General features: G+C 43.0%; 1 protein-coding gene across 3 annotated transcripts in view; it reads left to right on the top strand.

The window, feature by feature from the left end:
* LOC110325408 (ubiquitin-conjugating enzyme E2 E2) overlaps positions 1–23,070 on the top strand; it is a 289,650-nt gene that overhangs the window by 202,872 nt on the left and 63,708 nt on the right. The window lies entirely within an intron of this gene.

The following is a 23,070-nucleotide window of genomic DNA, read 5'->3' as shown; positions in this document are numbered from 1 at the left end:
GTACAGGAACAATAAATTCCTCTTGATTTTGGATCAATCCGCAGCTCCTTATGGCTGACTCAGGGGGTCCCTGGTTGCTAAGGCTCATCAGAGTCTTACTTCATCATTACTGTAGGCTCACAGGGTTTTCAAACCCCCATCTGTCATCTCTGTTCCATTCTCTCTCATGAACCAATATCACCAAAGATCCCCAGGGGCAGGGAGGTTCACACACAGGTTAATATTCCCACACCTAAGATCATTGGCTCCAGGTATAAAGATATATCATATATAACATGCATTTCAGGTCGTGAAATGATTTAAACTACTAGCAATGTAATAGTTAGTCAGGAAAGGACCTGACCACTTTTTCTCATGTCAGTGACAAATTCATTGCCTGATTTTAAGATGAAAATGCTGCCCTCTCTTTAGAGAGAGGGTTAGTAGTGGGCAGAGGGAGAGTGAGTGAGTGAGTGAGTGAGTGAGTGAGTGAGTGAGTGAGTGAGTGAGTGAGTGAATGAGTGGAAATGCTCTAAGAAGAATGCTCCTGGCCTCTCAGAGCCTATCAGTAGTTATGTGGTAGCCAATTTAAAATTCTATAGTAACAAAAAGTGCCCACAGAAAGAGCCCACTGACTCATGCCTTCCTAGTGTTGTGTACAGAGTATGCATCTGAACCTACTCATCCCTCATCTTCCCAGCTGGCCTTTTTGCTTAAATGTTAAATGGTAAGAGTTGGTTACAGGACTGTTTAAGCCATTTCAATTGAATGTCTACTGAACCCCTCTCCAGCAGATCTCAAAGAAAGAGGAAATGGTCATTCTCACTATCCATGAGTTAGATATTGGGTCTGTCTTTCCACCTCCACCCTTTCTTTTTGTAGTGCTGCAAATCAACCCCAGGACTGTACATCTGCTAGGCAGGCACTCTACCCTGAACTATATTCAAAACACTGTAAAATGTCCTGTTGACTTGGTAATAAGCTCAAAGCACTTTGTAAGTACATGTTTCATACTTAGGTCACCCTCCATAACAGGAAATACTTTAAGGTTTACGTGTGTGTGTGTGTGTGTGTGTGTGTGTGTGTGTGTGTGTGTGTGTGTGTGTATTTGTATACACACATGTGAGTGAGGGTGTCCATCGAGAAGAGGGTGTCAGCTGGAGAGCCACCTAGCATGGGTGCTTGGAACCAAACCTCTGCAAGAGTAGCAAGTGCCCTAACCACTGAGCCAGCTCTCCAGCCCAGAACACATTTTGAGGACTGACTTTTATCCCAGTAATGGGAGATCACTTGCAAAGATATTGCCAAGTGGGACCTTACCCACTCTGCAGAATGATTTCTGGTAGTGAAAAGCTAACACTATTAAAATTTAGAATTATATGTATTAACTTTAACCTATTGTAAGGAGATATACATTAAAGTGTATACACACACACACACACACACACACACACACAAACACACACTTGCACTCCCAAAGCCTCCTCCTTATTCTTTGTCAAGTCCACCCCTCTGGATTTTGCTGCTCAGCAAATGTGTGCCCACCCCTCCCCATGCTGACCTTATATCTTACTTTCTCTTGTTAATTGTCCTGCTACTGTCTTCATTGGCCCTGGAGCAATTAAACAGCAGGCTGTTTTCTCCCCTTCTAGTCAAATGTTATTTTTTTTTTAAAGAACAACAAAAAAAGTGTTCAATAGCTAAGGAAGTGCATGTATCCTCCCATACCTCTCAAGTTGTGTGGCATAGGGCCAAAACCAAACAAATGATGTTAAATCACACACACTGAGAAAACAGCACAGTATGCACCTGAATATATGCTGAATCCAGTAAGCAATCTCAAGACTCACAGAGCGAGTCACTTGGCTTGGGAACAATTACATTGGGTGAGAAACACTAAGAAATAGTCCTAAATGTCTGCTTAGTTGACAGTGGAACCTGACTTCCACCACCTCAGAATGGAGGAAGGTAATCAGAAGACCTGGATTCAAGGACTGCTGCTATCTCTTTATGATTCTGGGCAGGGACCAGAAGTAGATATGACCTGGTGGGGCAATGGGAAAGAAGAACAAAGCAAACAGCTGATACAAGAGTCATGGCCAGAACTGACACACTGCTTACATGGATTTGAACTGGTCATGAGTCGCTTGAATTCCCTGATCTCTAAATTGAACATGATGGAATCCATCTCATGGCCTGTCGGGACTCCATTAGAACATGGTATTTGCATGCCTAGTGGGCTTTGAGTATACTTTAAGCTTGTTTTTATGTGACCCTTGTTGGATCTCCATGGCCTCTTTGGAAGAGAGAGGGTTGGTAGTGGGCAGAGGGAGAGTGGGTAGGTGGGTGAGTAAGTGAGTGAGTGAGTGAGTGAGTGAGTGAGTGAGTGAGTAGAAACACTCCTAAGAAGGTTACATATGCTGTCTTCTTCAATCAGGTAGACCAATGGCCAGTCTAGGAACTCTGACTCTGTGGGCATGTGGTTTACCACAGTATATGCCAGAATATTTGGCTTAATCATAGTGGAGCTCTGTCTGTTCTCTACTCACAGCTATATTTGGAGTTTAAGGTTTTGGGTTGTTTGGGGTTTTTCTTTCCCCCTAAAATTATGTTATTTAACATAATCCATCCATAACATCTCTTGAAGGATGCTGGCATCTTGAGTAGGTAAGATTAAGTGGGAAAATGTAACTTGGTTGATCCTTTCTGAGATTATGTTTTAAGTCTATAATCTAATTTGAATTTTTACACTTGATCTTAGAAAATAGTTGAACTCAGAACCACATTGTTGGGATCCATGAATAACAGTTTAATTGCAGAGCTTAACAAAGAAACAAAGCCTGTTAGTGTTGAGCTTCGCAGTGATGTGCAGCCCTGTGCTGGCAACTGCTTCCCTAAGCCATTGAAAACACAAGAAGCTGCTTTATTTATAAAGCTCTTGTTTGAACTCCAGTCCTTGAAATCTACATTCTTGCCCCAGTTTGTCTCTGCAACACCATTTTCTGAAAGCCAGTTTACCCACTGAGACTTGAATTTCTTATCTGGACCCCAACAGTAGTACTTGGCTTTAAGCTGTTAACCCTCACAGAAAACATGCCACAGAGTCAAAAGGAAACACTCTGCTCAAACAGTGGAAAAAGCAGCAGTGCATCATAAATTTTCTACAGCTCCAGAAATGGCCTGTAGTCTCTAGAATTTTCTCTGCCTTTCTGTTGAAATTACTTGGGCCTCAGCTTTTAGATCTCAAACAGTAGTTAGCTTGAAAAAGAAGAAATACAAGCAGCAGAAAGAAAATTTCTGAAAGATGATGGTAGTCATATTCCTACAAATGTCCCCATAAAACCAGGGCATCCAAAAGCCCACATACAGCAGCTGCTTTAAAGTCAGGCATCTCCACAAACCTCCATGTATTACAGGTCAAGGATAAGCCATCAACAACCCTAAGATTAGTATATGCTGGACTGCTGTGCAGAGGTAAAGGGGGCAGAAGGAAGAAACCAGGATAGTGTATTGACTAGAAGAGAGCCCTCACCCTACCCACTAGTCCTTCCTGGAGTAGAGCCAGCACAGAGGAGCCACCAAGACCACTCTGTGTTGCTATAGGATCTAAGCATGACTGCTGGGGTTGGGGAGCCATCAAAATAACATGGCAGGAGCAGAAACTCCAAACTGTTCCTCTACAACAGACCCTTGCACCAAGAAAAGAGTGAAAGCCAGATGTGTGGGCCAGTGCAAGGCACATGGAGAAGGAAGTCTCTGAAACTGGCAGGAGGTGGGTAAAGATTGTGGAGACTGCAGTCCCACCCTGACAGAAGCCTGACTTCGTTTGTTACTCTCTTTCCAAACTAAAGGAGAACAACTCTCAGATCATGATGTCAAAAAACTGTCCTGAATTGTCTTTAACAAAGTACTAAGAATCTTTTTTCATTTAGAAGAAAGAAGAACAAAAGGAAAAGGTTAAACCAAGTTTATATAAGAAAAAAGAAAAAAGAACAAAAGAATATTCTTACAGGAAAAACCTGCTCAAAAAAAGATTCACAAAATAGATGAAGATTGTCAACTTTTATTTCAAAACAATAAAATTCTTAAATGATAGTGTCTAGAAAAGAAACAAATAATCATAGTGTATGAGAAGTTAGGGTGCTGTATAGCTCCCCTGTCTCCATAGATCCCTGTTTGACTCACAAAGCACAACACAGCCCTGTGACCTCACCACAGGAGGCATCGTAACTTGGACACCCTGTAAACCCACTTCAGCAATCCCACGCCCTGCCCATGGCTCAGCTCTGAGTTCTGTAAACTGCCTTCCCTACCCTGATAAGCAAAGAGAGGGAGGGGGAGAGGGAGAGGGAGAAGGGCGTGAGGAGAAAGAGAGACAGACAGACATGGAGCTTGTGTTTCATAACACAAGGGTCTCACTGCAAAGCTCAGTCTGGCCTGGTACTAGTCCTCTTGCAGACTCTCAAGTGTTGGGTGACAGTGGATACTCACACATGTAGCACCGATATTGTCTCACACTGTAATTACTAATCTTCCCTCTAAGGTCCTACTTTCAGCCCCACCCCTACCCCACCTCCACCCCCCACCCCCATCCCTGCTTTTATAGTGATCTGCTTAAAGGAAAAATCTATTCTAGTTTGTCACTCTTTCTAGAACTTGTCAGAGGTTCCTTTATCCTGAAAACACTGCATGGCAAGGACTATCTTGATGCTCCCCCCCTTGCTGTACCAAGTCACTATGTGACCCAGTATTACAGGGTGGGTTGAATTTCCCAAAAACCACTTGCCAGCCCACTGTTCCTAACTTGGCTAGGCTTTTCCTTTCTTGCCTTTCTCGACTTTTCTCTCTGAATCTTAGGCAGGCAGTCAGCACCCCCATCCCCACTCCTCCCCTCAAACCCTACAGGCTCCCCTTAAGATAACACTTACAAGCTGTTGCCCCCTGAGTTCTTGGACTCTGCCCCAGGAACAGCTTTGTCTGACATCTGTGTGTCTCCAAGGCGTGGCATACACCTGTTTCTTCTGATGGACAAATTTATTCGTCCTGTTTTACTGCCACAGAGTTTATAAGGTAAGGGGGCAGCTGGTCTGTGGGAGCTAGACTGTAGTTTTCTTACTGGTAAGACTCAGTGCTCTAAAAAACTACTTAATTGTGGAAATGTTCTTGGGCCCGAAGAATAAAGGGTGCTTTGTAATGTACATCAGTGTTGCCTTAAAAACAGGTGTCTCAACTACAAAGGCTACAAATGCTGTGTTGGGTGGGGGATGGTGAATGGATATCATGTCAGCAACTCTGATGGCGTCATTGCTCTGTGTACCATCCATTGTTGATACAATTTCAAACTCTTCCTTTGTGCTTGCCAGTGGAGAGGCAGGGGGTTATTTGGCCAGAGGAGGGGTCTTGCTTTTTGTTTCTGTTTTGACCCAGGGTGTCTGCTCTAATGCTGTAGACTCTGGCCTGGAGCCCACTCTGCAGCCCAGGCCGGCTTCAAACTGATGGCAGCCATGCCTTAGCTTATTGTGTGCTGTGGCTACAGATACACTCCCGAGCCCATCAGGGCATGAAGTGTTCATGCTTCTGAGTGCTTTGTCAGCTTGAGCAAAACAGAGAAGCCTGGTCCTCTCTCTGACACTCTCCAATACACTGGCTCAGGGTCTCTGCCATTCTCCCAGCGATCAGTAGTTCCCAGGGTGGAGCCCGGGCATACTGCTCAGTGTGTGTACCTCTGTCCCCTGTCTGGTTCACATCTGCTGCTCTCTTTCCCATAGGCCCTTTCTTAGGGGCAGTCTTCTGGCAGTTATCTTTGGTCCCCATTTTTCTCTAGTTTATAATCAGAGCAGCCTACTCACCTAAAATAATGAAAGCCTGTGCTTTTCAAGCATTCCTTATATTTGTATATTGTTTTTAGCATATATTAATTATAGAAAATGGATTTTGTTATATTTCATGCATGTCTACAAAGTAATTCAGTCATACTTACCTTCTATGTCTTTATGGCATCAGAAAGTCCAGTCCAATTTGACAGTCTCGTCTAGACACTTCTGATCAGGTGCTTTCGCCTCTAAGCCAGTGGTTCTCAACCTTCCTAATGCTGCCACCCTTTAATACAGTTCCTTATGTTGTAGTGACCCCCCCAGCTATAAAATCTTCACTGCTACTTCATAACAGTAATTTTCTGCTGTTATGAATTGTAAATAAATGCAGGTGTTTTCCAATGGTCTTAGGTAACCCCTGTAAAATGGTTGTTTGACTCCTTAAAGTGTTTGCAGCCCACATATTAGGAACCACTGCTTCCTCCCAGTGGCTTCTCCTCTCCTGGATTTTTCATGGCCTGTATCATAGCAGCAGTGTTCACTCTGTGTGCACCCTAGGAAGAGTGTAGTGCATTTCCCTACTTCTGATCTGTACACTGAGACTGGATGAAGACTAGATGCATGAGGTTCAGAAGCCTCAAACAGCAGAATCCGTGTTTGCAAAGTTTGTGTTTTAAGCAGGGCCAGCTGTCAAAGGGAGATGGAGCTCCACTGATTTTTGCTGGACTTTTCAGTAAGATCAGCAAGAAGCTCCTTTGAAACTGGTAAGATGAGTCTACAGATTAGATTAGCAGATCTTCCCTTCTTGTCCATTGGCCCCTCACAACAAACAGGACTTGTTATCTGATTCATCTTTTCTAGTATATAGTAATTGTAAAGTCAGGAGCTGCACCATGACATTTCTACAAGGTATCTGTTTATTCTAAGGGAAATATACTAGTATGTCAGGGTTTTATAACTCAAAACACGGGTCCTTACCTATTGCTGGGCACCATAATGACAGTGTGAGGCCATGCATACAGAGTCAGCACAAACCTGAGGGTTTATAATGTATCTATACCAAGCTGAGACTTTTGATGTAGTGGTGTAAAAAGCATCAGTTGACCGATGCTCTACTTCTAGATTTAAAATGAGAGATATCACTGGTCATATGCTGGTTTGGATATTGAGTTGTAACACCCCATGGTGAGCAGAGAAGTCCCCCAGGTTCCTTCAGCCCAGGGAGTCTGGGTCAAGTTCTGCATAGGGAGTCCATTTGCCTCCCTGCTCTCCACACTGTTTTGTGCATTGCTTAGGGACCAGGTAAGTTCTTGTTCCTTTAATCAGAAATAGTTATCTCTTGGTTTGCCCTTCTGTCAGCTAAGCACTGGAGAGGCCACCTGTTCTGAGATTTCATTGCTGGTTAACTTTTTGAAGTCATTTGTGTTGGCACAGAGAGGATAATTATTATACTAAATATTCTAAGTCTTCTTTATATTATAGGTTCTGTTGGCACAGACACAGAGCGTAATTTATTATACTAGATATTCTAAGATTTATGGCATTGGTAGTCAAACACCATCCAAAACTTAACAAATCCAAATAATTTGCTATCATCTTTAGCACAATGTGTTTAATAGGCTCCCATCCTGTCACCACATCAGTCCCGTGAGCTGCTGCAGCCCTCCTCATCCAGAGCCTTCAGGTGTGATCAGACTGGTGTGGAGCGCCATGCTGACCAACCGCTGTTCATGGTGCTTTAACTCTGAAAGCTTTATTTAGATTCATTATTGTCCCTTTTTATTAAAAAGCAAAGATCTCAGCTGGACAGTGGTGGCGCACGCCTTTAATCCCAGCACTCGGGAGGCAGAGGCAGGCAGATTTCTGAGAGGCCAGCCTGGTCTACAGAGAGAGTTCCAGTACAGCCAGGGCTACACAGAGAAACCTTGTCTCGAACCCCTCCACCACCCCCCAAAAAAATGTCTCGTGTCTGTGTTTTTAGACACTAAACTAAAGAGATGTAATCATTAACCAAATTGCCATTTTAAAAATTCCATTGTAAGTATTTAACATGCTCTGGTTAGAAACAGTATAATTGTATTTCAGTGAATAAGCTGCCAGCTTAAAATTGAAAGAATTCTCGTAAGACTTAGGACAGAATTTTTCTTGATGTTTTGCAAACCATTAGCCAGCTGTGAATACATGAGATGGTCTTATAGTTCAAAGACAAAGCTGTGTCAGGCACTGACTAACAGGATTTTAGCAGTTTTTATGTGATTCATTTTTAATGAACACATGTAACTTATGGAAATAACTACATAAACTAGTACCTAGATGCCCTTACAGAGGTTGCTTTGGAGGATTTTAGTTGGTTAGGTTAAGAACTATTTTTGAATCATTGCCATAACTCACTCTCTGATTCATCATCTGCCCTCACCTCAAACTATATCTCTACATCTGTATACATACCTGTACTCACGCATATATGCACAAATTCTTTCACATGTAGATTTATGCATATGCACAGCAGACTAATTTACTTACTAGAAGACATTTTCCATGAATAAAACCTTGGAGGTATTTACCACTAAGTCTGCAGCACGTGGCTCATAGAAGGATCTTAGAATGTCTGTGTTTTAAATGTTTTATCATTTGAGAATTTTGCATATAAAATGTATTTTGCTCACACCTCCCTCCTGTACACCTTACCCCCAACTCCTTCCATACCTCCCACCATTACTCGTCCGTTCCAGGTTCATGGGCCCTTTTGCAAACCCTAGTCCACTTAGTCAGTGTCTGCAGGGCTGTGAGGCCTTTCACCAGAGCCTGTCAGGCCATATGCAAAGCAGACTGCCCACTCCAACAGCCTTCTCACTGAAGCACCTGAAATGGTGGGGGTTGCTGTGAAGCAATGTCTTCTGGGTGTGAAAGGCCACTGCACGCAGCATCTTGGACCCCTGTGGCTGCATGCACAAGATCTACACAAGATCAAGCCAGCTAGAATCAAAATTCCAGCAGGGCATTTGTGAGCCCTTACATCCCTGCTGGACCTTTGGCTTTTACAGTCTCTCTGCCCCTCCTCTGTGCTGGCCCTGGCCTTCTGAATACATGAATAAATTAATAAGAGAGTTAACTTTATGGTGTATTTTTTTCACACCATACATTTTGAGGATTTCTCTTTTGGGGGGTTGTTTGGTTGGTTGTTTAGTTTTTGGTCTTTTGAGACAGGGATTCTCTGTGTAGCCTTGGCTGTTCTGGAACTTGCTGTGTAGAATAGACTGGCCTCAAAGTTATCAAGATCCAACTGCTGCTGCTTTCCAAGTTCTGAGATTAAAGGTATATGCCACCACTGTCTAGAGGATTTCTTCATGTTATCAAATTTTAAAAATATACTTTGGGGGGAGGGGAGTTGGAGAGATGGCTCAGTGGTTAAGAGCACTGACTGCTCTTGTAGAGGTTCTGAGTTCAAATCCCAGCAACCACATGGTCACAACCATCTGTAATAAAATCTGATACACTCTTCTGGTGTGTGTCTGAAGACAGCTACAGTGTACTTATAAAAATAAAATGAATACATATTTAAAAAATATATACTTTGGGGACAGAAATCATGGTACATTCAAGCATAGATTTGTACTTAGATATAAATCAAGTCTGATAAAAGTAGTTAACTATATTCATTAAGTTAAAATTGTGAGTGACAGTCATGTCTTAAGCTCACATCCACCCTTTCTCTCTCAATGAAGTTTATTCTGATTAGTGAAGATAAAGCTCTGAATGAAAAGCCCTTTTGAAAATGAAAATAAAAACTGCTCATCACCAGGGGAGGCAGTGTATATGTATAAACACTCAGTGACTGCTGTGTGGTGTAAGCTGTCCTGGCCGGGAGATCCACACTGCACTGAGAACAGGCTTGCTTGAGAGAAAAGCCCCTACCTGAGCTCTTTATTGGAGAACAATTAGATGAGGTCCTGCAGTCCCATCTCCCCCTAGTCCCCCCCCCCCCCCAGAATCCCAGTTGCCTGGTGACTTCTATATCAATGAAGCCATTGCTTTGCTAGTTGTATGTATTCTGGATAAATGTGTATGAACCTGATGTAATCAGCAACTTCAAGGTAGTTTTGTCTTCTCTCTAAAGCCTTATCAACTTAGGTGGTTGTTGTGATTCGTCATCTTACGTGTGTGTGTGTGTGTGTGTGTGTGTGTGTACTTTAAATGTTATCTAAACAAAATAGATTGTATGTTCATTAAGACTTTGGAGTTGGTGATAACATTTGATTCTACCCACATTTTAAGTTTCAGTAGTAAGTTAAAAATCTGTGCTGCTCCATTTCACATACCTATTTTTTGACTCCTACTTTGTTCTTTGTATTTTATTTGCTTTCCTTCTTGTTGTTTACCCTTCCTATCCCTGAAACTTGAGGAAGAGATAAAGCTGAGAACACAGGTGCACAGCTGGCCCACTCTGGTTCTGTCTTGGGTTTCCCAAAGCTCACTAAAGGAATCTGAGACCACTGAAAGTTCCAGGAAGGGATATCCAGACACATGTGGCCTAGACAACAGAACTAAAAGTGATGACTAACCAAAGCTTAGCTACCTTTGTACTTGAAACACTCAATGAACACATTTTCTTTAGATAAAACCTCGACTGGCATGGCTCTGCTGTTGTTTCTGCATAAAGAGGGTGGTATGTTTGGTGAGTCATAAGACACTGTGATCTAAGGCACTGGGAGGTTGCCATCAGGATTGTAGCTAACCTTATATTCTGTATGTAAGATGTTATGCAGTATACATTCTTGTATTCATTATACTTGGGGAGATACACACACACATACACACACATGATAGTTTTATTTGTTCAGGATGCTTGTATAACATGTGTGCCCGTGAATGCTGGAATATATTTTTCAGAATTCAGTTTTCTCAGTCCACCATATGTCAGGCTCAGCAGCAAGCAATAGCCCCTGGTCAGATCTCACTGCTGCATGGTCAGTTCTGTTCTATATCATTTTTCTTGTATATTAATTCTTAAGTGGATTCTTATAAATCCTACATATCATGGAAGGGTAGAAGGTCTGGATGTTAACTAGGATGTCAGTAATGTCAAACATTTCATAGTATGTGGGCAAAATCTCCACCTGTGGGTCCAAGTCTGTCCTGCTGGTGAGATGTGAGGAACAACTCTGGGGAAGCAAAACTAGACAGTGTTTACCCTGTGCCACTGTTATCAGGTGCAGGGCTTTAGGGAAGCATTGAGACACTGCTCAGGGGGTGGGAAAATGCACCCTGGGATGTGGTAGGCTAAAGCTAGGATTCCCAAGGTTGTGGGCATCCAGTCGCTGCTGGGGCAGGGGCACAGCACAGAGGAGTAGGGAACAAAGGGTAGGTGTACATGAGCCTGCAAGGAGTCTGGGAGCTGGGGCTCCCAAACTCTTGGACATCCAGGCACCACTGAGTCTTGAGGAGTTGAGAGCAAGAGTTGGGGGCCGACTGGGCAGTAGTGGCGCATGCCTCTAATCCCAGCATTTGAGAGGCAGAGTATAGGTATTTTCATTAAAGAAAATGAGGTGGGGGGAGATTTTCTCATTATCAGCTTCTTAAAATAATTTTTATTTCCTAACAACTTCCAATCTGGAGGAAAATTACAAAGATAACACAGAACTTCTCCCCAATTCCTCCCACATTTCTCAATTTAAGTTCTAAAGAAACATGGTTCCTGTTAGGTTTGAGTGTTTCCCCTGCCAGAGTTCATGATGAAGTTAGTCCTTATTAAAGGTTTGTGAAGTGGGACCAAATAAGAATTGTAGGCAGAGATGTGCTGTGCTTCTGTGAGAGATGTGCAACTCGTGTGGCCCACAGTAGATCACATTGACGTAGGTCAGCTCCAAAATCTGAAATGTGGTTTGGGTTTCTGGGACTTGCCCCTCCCCTCCTGCACCACAGTGATTCTGCTAACAAGAGCAGTACTGGGAGATGACCTTTCATCCTTGACCCTGAACCATAAGCCAACATAAATCTTTGTACTTCTCATTCTGTGTTTTGGTGACATTGGCAACAAACCATGTCTGACAGGTGCCCGATGCATTGTGTCCTGGATGGAAACTGTGAGCAGAAGAAGAACACGAGATAATTAGTACAGGAAGAAGTCTCAGTTAAGTCGCATCCTAGTTAGTCAGAGATCATGGCAGAAACACTGTAACGACAGAACAGTGAGTGTTTGAGACCCCTGTCTTTGCAGTGGTTCTATAAGCATTCCTTATGCTGAGGATCAAAAGCAAAAGAACCTTGCAAGCACTCTATCACTGTATCCCAGTTGGGCTGTCTTCTAGCCCTTAAACCTAGGACTTCTGAAATAGAAATTTGACTTTTAAAGATGACATCCTGCAAAGGGAAGAATGTTTGGTTATGTACATACTCAGTACTCAAGTGTGGCTTCCGTGTCAGTTCACACCTTCAGCCACAACGTGCCTAGGACTGGAAGATGAGGCAGCCAGTACAGGCCTCAGGGACTGCAGTCTGGGCAGGCAGGCAAGCTGCCCAACCTTTCTCTCTCCTGCCAGCTGTTAATCTCCAAGTTAGGTACACAAAATTCAGAAAGGAGCCAGAGAGCCAAAGGAAACATTAACAACAACAACAACAACAACTCATTTTAAAAGACAGTAAAATTGCTCAGTGTGTATGGGGTGGGGGTTGCTGAGGCTTTGTGTCTCCAACTGTCCAAAGCTACATTAGCATACCAATCGGGGTACTGAAGATGCTGTGTCCACTTGGTGATCGAAACCATTAGGGAAAACTTCCTACCGTAAAAAGAAAATTAAACATCATGTCTTGTGTTTTGTTATGAGGGAGACTGTCCTTTGGTTTAGGGGAAGATTGTGTCTTTGCTGAAGAAGTCGAAGCCATGATTGGAGGTCCCCAGCTCTCCAGATAAATGGCATGCTCTTTGATTTAAAAAGGATTACTGGATAGTGACATTGTTTTAACATAAACTGTCAATGCCGCTTTGTTATCTTAACACAGAAGTATGACACATTTGCTTCAGAGCATTGAACTTCCCAGCAGAAAATTAGACCCATCAAAGCAAAGGGCAGCTGGCTGCACACTCTAAAGAACCTAGGGAGAGCTCCTGTAATGTGCCACCTTCCACCCTTTGCCTAGCCTTCCAGAGGCTGCTCCAGATCTGTACGGACAGAGGCAGGAATGCCCATCTCAGAAGGCAGATGTGTTTCTAGGACTCAAACTACCTACTTATTTGAACTGATCACTCGGGGCTCTCTCAAGCTTTGCTTTTCACATCCTGCATGCATAGTGTCCACACCAGGTCCTTAGCATTTGCTGCTATTGAACACAATTAGCCTTTTAAGCTGCTAGGCTCAGCCACAAATTAAACCTCCCCTGGTAGTCAGGAGTTGGTCTTTCTGAGGTTTTAATTATCCCTAGGTTTGTTTCTTCCAGCAACCTGGGCTGCACTTTATTGTTGGGAGACTAATGCAGACTGGGATGTGGATAGATTAAACCTGCTTGACAGCCAGGGACCCACAGTTCCCCTCACCTAGCCCCACACTGTGAGCTGGAGATGGGCAGTTATTTCTCACACCACAACACTACCTAAAGCAAGACCTCTCAGTCTCAGAAATAATCCATCTTGACCAGAGTTAAGGGTATTACAAAGCAGTGGCTATTAAAGCAAACCTTCTATAAGACCTCTTTGCTTTGCCTACAGACAAGGAAGGCAAATGCTGAGATCTGAAAAGCAGTAATAACTGCTATAGAAAATTGATGTCGATACCATGACTAATGAACTGTGTTGAGACTGAATCACCAAGCTGTGTTATAAGTCACTTCTGTAAGTGTTTCACAAGGGCAGACTTTGGAATTGCACATGACAGCCAGAATGTAATGGGCAGTCCTCACTAAGCTGTTGAACAGTAGCTTATGACATCATCGGAAACTGCTGTCAGGAATGCCTGAGAGCTGTGAAGAGTGCAGGAACTTGCCTTTGCTTTCCTTTGGAAAACACCCTCTATAACTTTTTTTTTTCAAAGCCTATCTTTAATAATGGTTCTTAAACATTTTAACCTCCCTTGTAGCTCACCACCCCCCAGAGGTAGTGGAAAGGAAAGGGTACTGGGGTAGTGGGCCTGTTTAAAAAGGTTCTTTGGAGCAAAAAAACCCATCTGTGCATCCCATCTGTGTTGTCTGGAAATCAGCAGTTCAGTTCCCAGGTTAACAGGCAGTGGCAGCTCGATCCACTGGAAAACACCTCATGGATACACCAGCAGTCCACTTTGGTAGAGTCAGGTTAGCAACTGACACAACCTAGAAGAGACAGCTCTGCACGAGTCAACAGGAGGGACCAGCAAGAATACCAGAAGTCCTAGGCTGTCCTTCTCTCAAGGAAGTGAAGATCAGGGAAGATGCGAGACCCACAAGTGTTGCACAGCTAGGTGTACCAGCAAGTCAAGCTCTGTCTCCATCACTCCATGGAATCCTATTTATACCCTCCAAATATCACGTGTCCTCCACGTGCCTTACTTCAGCACATGCATCCAATCAGCCTGAGTCTGAGGAATCAGCAGACAATTGCAGCACACCACCAGAATATTTTTGGTGTGTTTCTCTCTATGGAGTACCTACAGATGCAACTCATCTACAAAATGGAAGGCAGACCAATACATGTGTGTTATTAGCAAAGAATCCTTCATCACATGTTCTTTCATGTGCTTGCTTTATTCCTGTGTCTGCTTCAGCAAAACATTCCTTCATGTGTTTACCCCAGCAAAACACCATCCAACTGACTTGCCAAAGAACCCTTAAGTTTCCATTTCAACCCTCTTCAGGTTATGTAACAAAGAAGTGTTGGACACTCCAAAAAAGAGACTGGATAGAAGCGCTTACACCAATGAGGATGCTGGATACCTTATTTTACTAAAGAATATGCAGCCAACACGTTAAACACTTGGTGTTTTGTTTGCTCCCTTTCCCCTGAAGGCCCATTTCCAGCTGAGGCAACTGCCCCCACATCCATCCATCCTGGTTTTTACTCCCTTTAATTTTATCCTCTCCAAACAACACACAGGCCCTACCTGCCTGAAGGCTGTGGGCTGCAAAAGGAACGGGTAAGGAATGAGACCTGCAGGCATAATTTTTTTGTTTGTTTTAAGCACATGGTCTGATTTTGTGAAAGGCACTGAAAAGCTTTGGGAATCTAGGTTTCCACATATTTAAAGAGGAACTTCAGGAGGAAGAAGTGAGGCACTCTCACTTAAAGATAAAGCTATCTCAGAGCTAACTATGGTGATAAAGAAGAGAATGCACGGGCTGGTGAGATGGCTCAGTAGGTAAGAGCACCCGACTGCTCTTCCGAAGGTCAGTGTTCAAATCCCAGCAACCACATGGTGGCTCACAACTATCCGTCACAAGATCTGATGCCCTCTTCTGGAGTGTCTGAAGACAGCTACAGTGTACTTACATATAATAAATAAATAAATAAGTAAATTTAAAGAAGAAGAAGAAGAAGAAGAAGAAGAAGAAGAAGAAGAAGAGGAGGAGGAGGAGGAGGAGGAGGAGGAGGAGGAGGAGGAGGAGAATGCACACACAGTGTCTTGTCAGAGAATGACCATGAAATGCAGTGCTGAGGAACTGTTTTGGGTAGGTAGATTAGTAACTGAGTATCTCAGTGATGTTAAGACCTGTGTGTTTTCTTCAGGCCATGATTTCTCTAGTATGCCTTTAGGGTACTTGTCTGTCATGTTTGGCTTGCTCTAGCCTCATATGCAGAAATATAAGGAACTAATTTAGCTCATTGTTGGTTGTAGACTTTCACTCTTGATGTGGTACCACTGAGTCTCACTGTTGGTATCAGGTGGACACGTATGCTTGCCTCTGCATGGTTTTCAGGTTCGAATCAGTTCTAACATTTACTGGGTCACTGTTGCTAAGCCTTTGGATCTCTATGTCCCTCAACTTTAGATATTTGTTAGAGTTTACAGAATAACAATGATTTAAAGGAGCTTACTTTAATTGCAGGTTGCTTCTTTTAGAGAACCAAATTGTTCTCTGATTTGGCACTTGATTCTGTAAATATATACATACTAAATATCCAGTTCTGCACCAATGGGATGGCTCAAAGGGTAAGGGCACTTATAGCCAAGCCTGACGACCTGAGTTTCATCCTGGCTCCCATATGGAGAGAACTGACTCCTACAAACTGTCCACTGTTCACCACATGTGGGCCCTGGCACACATATACCCACACATGCTGGCCTGCCCATGCTGGCATGCCAGGCACTATTGTGACTGCTCCATGTATCACTGCTTTGAGGCCCTTGTACCTGTGAAAAGGAGCAACTCTGGAAGATGTAAGGGAGCTAAGACTGTTGGTGTTGATAAATTGCCCTAAGGTGTAGAGTCCCTAAGCTGTGCCTGTCCCAGGATTGAGAGCCTGCCTCTTGGAATCTAATGCATAATTCCTTTACCAGCACTGTGCTGGGGTACATGTTTCCTATTCTCCAGCAGTGTATGCTAGTCACTTCAGATGTTAGTCTCCAGGCCAACTCACCATCCTCCTCCTCTCCTAACCTTAACCTTGGTACAAAAACATAGTGACAGTGAGCCTTAGAGTCCCGTGGCAGTGTCAGGGACACCAATGGCAATAAAAGTACACAGGTTGTGAGCTATCACAACCAGTGTTTTAAGAATAAAAGGTCATTGTTACACCAATAAAATTTGTGCTTACCATTTTCTTACATATGAAATGAAAGCATCTTCTGCTGTCCAGGATGTGGAGAAAGAGGAACACTCCTCCATTGCTGGTGGGATTGCAAGCTTGTACAACCACTCTGGAAATCAGTCTGGTGGTTCCTCAGAAGACTGGACCCAGCAATACCACTCCTGGGCATATACCCAGAAGATGCTCTAACAGGTAATAAGGACACATGCTCCACTATGTTCATAGCAGCCTTATTTATAATAGCCAGGAGCTAAAAAGAACCCAGATATCCCTCAACAGAGGAAAGGATACAGAAAATGTGGTACATTTACACAATGGAGTACTATTCAGCTATTAAGAACAATAAATTTATGAAATTCTTAGGCAAATGGATGTATCTGGAGGATATCATCCTTAGTGAGGTAACCCAATCACAAAATGCACTCATGATATGAATTCACTGATAAGTGGATATTAGCCCATAAACTCAGAATACCCAAGATACAATTCACAAACCATATGAAACTCAAGAAGAAGGAAGACCAAAGTGTGGACACTTTGATCCTTCTTAGAAGGGGGAACAAAATACCCATGGAAGGAGTTACAGAGACAAAGTGCAGAGCAGAGCCTGAAGAAATGAACAGCCAGAGACTGAACCACCTGGGGATCCATCCCATAAACAACCACCAAAACCAGACACTATTGTGAATGCCAACAAGTGCTTGCTGACAGGAGCCTGATATAGCTGTCCCTTGAGAGGCTCTGCCATTGCCTGACAAATACAGAAGGAAATGCTCACAGCCATCCATTGAACTGAGCACAGGGACCCCAATGAAGGACCTAGAGAAAGGACCCAAGGAGTTGAAGGGGTGTACAGCCCCATAGGAGGAATAACAATATGAACTAACCAGTACCACCAGAGCTCCCAGGGACTAAGCCATCAACCAAAGAGTACACATGGTGTGACTCATGGCTCCAGCTACATATACAGCAGAGGATAGACTAGTTGATCATCAGTGGGAGGGGAGGCCCTTGGTCCTGTGAAGGCTCTATGCCCCAGTGTAGGGGATTGCCAGGGCCAGAAATTGGGAGTGGGTGGGTTGGTGAGTAGGGGGAGGGGGAAGCAGGTAAGGGGGAGGAGGTTTTCAGAGGGAGACCAGGAAAGGGGATAACATTTGAAATGTAAATAAAGAAAATCTCTAATAAATTTTTTTTTTAAAAGAAAAGAAAGAAAGCATCTTCATCTAGGAGAAGAGGCTTGGGTATGTCGGAGGCTTTTGCCCTCCCTTAAATCTGTGTATAAACCACAGCTCTTAACTATCCAAAGGACCTTTAAACTGTTTCCTGTATAGATTTGCTATATCTATGCTCTTCAAGGGGATTTCTACTTTGATGGCTACAGTGTTAGCTAGAAACAAATAAGACTACACTTAGAATGCTACCATGGGGCTCTGCCACAGCAACACAGAACAGAACCCTGACACATGGGCCCTGCCACCACAGCACAGAGTAGAACCCTGACACATGAGGTTTGCCATGGTGCCCCAGAACGTTATTCACAATACCATAGTGTTACATGCTAGCACCACAAGTATTACCATGTCACTGTGGAGGAGCGTTACCATGGAGTGTTGCGGCGGAGTGTTAACATGGTACCACAGGGTGCACCGTCTCTTATCTGTGACTGGAACTGGTAGAGAGGACTAAGGGTTCTTTTGAAAATCAGCTTGACTGTTTCAAAACTGTGAAGGGCAGCTATAGTACCCTGTCATCCCAGCACATGGGAAGTTTGAGATATGGCTGAGTGGTAGAGTACTCACTGTTGTTTATAGGATAGTGGGCAGTGGTGTGCACTCCTGTCCAAAGCTTGTTTCCACTGCTGATAAAGTCAAAGACATGTTAAGGGTCCTGGTCTTCCAGTCCTACACATGGGCTGCAGGGTTAACTATAAAGAAATGTCACCCACTGCAGTGCCTAGCAGACCTAACCAAATTGTTCTGAAGTTCAGATAGCAAAGTATTTCTAGAAGATGTGGGTACCCTGCGACCTTCCATTTCTCACAGACACAAGGTTTGGATGAGAGGTGGTACTTGTGATAGGAAGAGGGGAAATGGGAACAGTGGCTCCTATTAACTTTCTGGTTGAACTAAGAAAATGGACTAAGGAGGGGTAGCTGGAACTGAAGTGACTGTTTAATGCCTCAGATGCCTGCCCAGGATTAAAGGGAGGTTAAGGGACTTGCAGGGTCTGGTCTTGAGCTCTGGTCTCCATCTGTGGCAGCAGATGTGGTTACTTCACAGGGTGACACTGGGGTCTCAGCCACAGGGTTGGAGGACATGGGTTACAGTTCAGGAATGTGGCCTTGAGCAAAGCCCTGTACTTTGTTGACCCTAAATTCCCAGGAGGAGGAGTTTTGATTTTTGTCTGATTTTTTTTCTCCCACCCCATACCCATCCTCCACCCCCTGTGTACATGCTGAGAACTGCTCCTGTGGGGGTCCTTTTTTCTTTTTCCTAGAAGATGAGGAGGGTACACTGAGGAAAGGGGGTATCTTCATTAGGTATTCCACTGTACTTTGAGCTTCTAAAACCACATAAATTTTTTTGTAATGTATTTAACCTAGCATACCCCAAATATTACCATTTGAGCATATAATTATTATCCAAGATGAGCAGTTCTCAATCTGTGCTTTATGACCCATTTAGGGGTTGAACAACACAGCGGCCACCTAAGACTATTAGAGAACACAGATATTTGCATTGTGATTTATAATAATAGCAAAATTACAGTTATAAAGCAGAAACAATAGTAATTTTATCATTGGGAGTGAGGAACTGTTTTAAAGGGTCAAAGCATTAGAAAGGTTGGGAACCACTGTCTTAGATTATGTTGATTTATAATACATACTTCCCTCTTGGCCCTAATCACATTTCAAGCACTCATAGTCTCATGGCTGCTGCATTATATAGCACACTTAACAATTTTTTTTCACTCCAAGGGGTTCTCACTTGCAACATGCCAACAGACAGGAGGTGGGGACCTCTAGCTGGAGTACCACTCTCCTAACTATAGGATTGCAAGTAGTGTGGGCCTGCCCTCTAAGGAGATGAGACGGACAGCTAAGACACTTACTATAGGTGTGTGTGTGGCAATCAAATTGATGTGCCTTGGAAAATGCCTGTTTTGAAGACAGTTTGCTGCTACTGAATAAACATTTCTTTAAAAGATACACCTTGGCCAGATAAAGCAACCCAGAACGATAATATCAGCTGTGTTGACTTAATCCACCTTCAGCAGTGTAGACAGAGGTATAGACAGAACGATAATATCAGCTGTGTTGATTTAATCCACCTTCAGCAGTGTAGACAGCTGACTTCAGTAAAATCTGGATTTCTGATTGTGAACAGAAATTGAGTTTAAATAATCCACACTGATTGCCCTTCTTGCTAAGATATCTGTCTTCTACTCCTGAGTCCCTCTGTTGATGGAACTGTGTGGTGACAACTTAGTTGGCCCTATATTACTTAACTGCCTGTGGTTTCCATTCCTGGAAGATCATCTTAAAACTTCTCAAGGTGACTTCACATTTGAAAGTCTCTGACACAGTGGTTAACATAGCTGTGTGTTTATTAACTGAGTTTTTCCATCTGCCTTAAGATAATGTAACTATAACTTATAATATACTCTCCTTAAGCTCCTCCTCCTGATAAACTTTTCTGTTCACCATGTTTAATTATAGCTCAGAATGTAAGTGTGTATCTTATTCATCTGAAGAGTGTGCTCTTTTGGCATCAAGAGACTGCTGCTAACGAAAGACTCATGTCATCCAGCCAGGATGCAGGTGTCTGAGCCTCACTCCCAGCACTTGGGAGGATGGGCAGAACGTAGTCTGGTCCCTCATTGACTCACCGCTTTGCAGTATGCTTGTTTCCCTCTGCAATGCATTGGGTTAACTGTGATCTTACTTACTATATTTTAGAGAAAGAGTTGCTCTAGAGAGGCCCTAGTGGTTAAGAGTACTTGCTGTTCTTGCAAAGGACCTGGGATAGTTTCCCAGCACCTACATAGCAGCTCACAGCCATCAATAACTCCTGTTCCAGGGGATGCAGCACCCACACCAGGCATGCATGTGGCATTGCATTCATGCCAAACACACACCTAAAATAAAAATAAACCTAAAAACAAAAGAAAGGGTAGAAAAGAGAGAGACCAAATACTTGAAATAAAATTGAATGGGGCTTCATCAGTGTGACTCGGCTTCCCCAGTCCAGCTTAACCCTTGTTCTCACATAGTCACTTGTGAATTGAAGTCCATCTTTCCAGTCCAGTGGCTTTTTAAAATATATTCATTTATTTATGGTGTGGAAAATTGAATGCTCTACCAATGAGCTAAGCCCTAGGGCCTGGGTCGGTTTAGTGTTTTGGTTTGGTTTTGAGAATTTCATACATGAGTATTATCTTTCCATCATTTTCATCTCCTCTACCTCTTCCAATTTCTTCCATGACCCCTTCCTCAAATTTATTACCACTTTATTGGGGTGAGTGCCTGTATGTGTGTGTGTGTGTGTGTGTGTATGTGTGTGTGTGTGTGTGTGTGTGTGTAACCTGCTAAATTGTAATGTTGCCATCTGTATATGTGTTTAGAGCTGACCACTTCAGATTGAATAATCTATCAAGGAATTGTCCCTGGAGAATACTTATTCCCCGTCTCAACAGTCATTAATGGGCTATGGCTCTTCATCAATGGGTAGTGCCTTGTGAGATTACCTCATCCACATTTATATGCCAACTGGTGTTATCATGGTATAACTCTTGTTTAGTCAACCATATTTTTTTTTCATATTTAATGGGTATGGCTTCCCTGTCTCATGTAGTAGACCCTACTGACAACAGGCATCCTGGGCTTCTCTCTTACAGTCTTTCTATCCCACTTTCTATGATGTTTCCTGAGCCTTAAGTGTAGGGGTTGTGTTATGGGCTTATCAGTTGGATTGGGGCATCCCAAAATCAATTGTTCTCTGTTTTTATGACTACATGTGGATGCCTGGAATTGTCTGCAAATTCTGCAAAAAGAAGCTTCTTTGGGGAAAGGTGAAAGCAACACTTATTTGTGGATATCAGGATCGATATTTAGAATACAATTGAGAATTACATTGGTTTAAGAAAGTGGCCATTGTAGTAATAGGTTCTCCTCTATGGTCCACTATCTCATCAGCCATGAGTAGTTGGCTGAATTTATAGTAACAGGCATGAATTCCCTACTATTGAGGAGGCCTTAAGGCTAACTAAATGGCTGTTAATTACTCTTAAGATATAAGTGCCACTATTGTACCGTTGGGGGCATCTTGCCAATGCTGGTTATTGTTATAGTTAATAAACTTTACAGCTGGGAAGGATACTTTTTAACATGCGGTAGGATCACAGAACTTGCTCATTTCACATAGAACTCTATTGTCCTTTTAATATACTTTTCCCAATTCTTATTGTTATAACATTTGTGCTTATGTTGTATACATGGATGTGTGCTTATATACATGTTCTAGTGTACATATGAAAGTCAGAGGACACCTTGAAGAAATGGGTTCTCTCCAGTATATACTTCCTGGGGGATCAAACTCATGACATTAGATTTCATCTTTACTAATTGAACCATCTCACCAGCCCACATACTTTTTCTTTATGTAAAAATTCGATACATATAAAAGAACGTACTTGACATTATATAATTAGATTATCAAACATTGCTCCTAAGCCTACCACACACAATAAGAAGTAGGATGTAAATGAGAATGGTCCCCCATAGGCTCATGTGTCTTGATACTTGGTCTTCAATTGGTGGAACTATTTGGAAAAGATTATTGGGAGGTGTGGCCTGTGGGAGGAACTATGTGAAAGGAGTCAGGGTTTGAGGTTTCAAAGTCCTCATTTCCAAGTCTCTCTTAGCTCTCTCTGCCTCTTAATTGGGAGCAAATGTGAGTAAACTCTGAGGTAATTCTCCTGTATCACATCTGCTGCCATACCCTCTACCATGATGGTCCTGGACTCTAGCTTCCTGAGAACCCTGGGCTCAAAATTAAGGTCTTTCTCTTCTGTTGCCTTGTTTGTGGTGTGATCACAGCAATAGGAAAGTAACTGAGAGGTAGAAGACCAAGAACCCACTCCCCTAAACACTTCCTTCAGTCAGTTTCTTGTTTTACCCCATAGTTGTGTCAACAATGTAGTCTCTCTGTGGGCTTGTCTTGGGCTACCTGTCCAGCCACTTTTGAACTCAATGTGCTCCTGGGGATGTGCAGGGTCTCACTGCTAGATGGCTTTCCTCTGGGTAAGGTCATTCGTTTCCAGTCAGGATGTAGGTGCTGCCAGCACTGCTGTTGCAAAAGCCCCTCTGTGTCTGTGGGATCTAAGTATAAATACGCTGCTGTATAACAGATATATGTTCAGTTGAACTGGTCTGCATTCTTTATTAATATGTGTTTTTAATTTTAATTGAAATGGCCATCATACATATAACAAGGCATACCTCAGTATAGCTGTGTGTAGTGATAAGAGCAGTAGCTGGTCCTTTATCTCAGACATGAGCCGTTTCTT

This window comes from Mus pahari, chromosome 8 (genome assembly GCF_900095145.1).
Source record: "Mus pahari chromosome 8, PAHARI_EIJ_v1.1, whole genome shotgun sequence".
NCBI classification, from domain to species: domain Eukaryota; kingdom Metazoa; phylum Chordata; class Mammalia; order Rodentia; family Muridae; genus Mus; species Mus pahari.
This window is presented reverse-complemented; position numbering and strand designations above follow the sequence as displayed.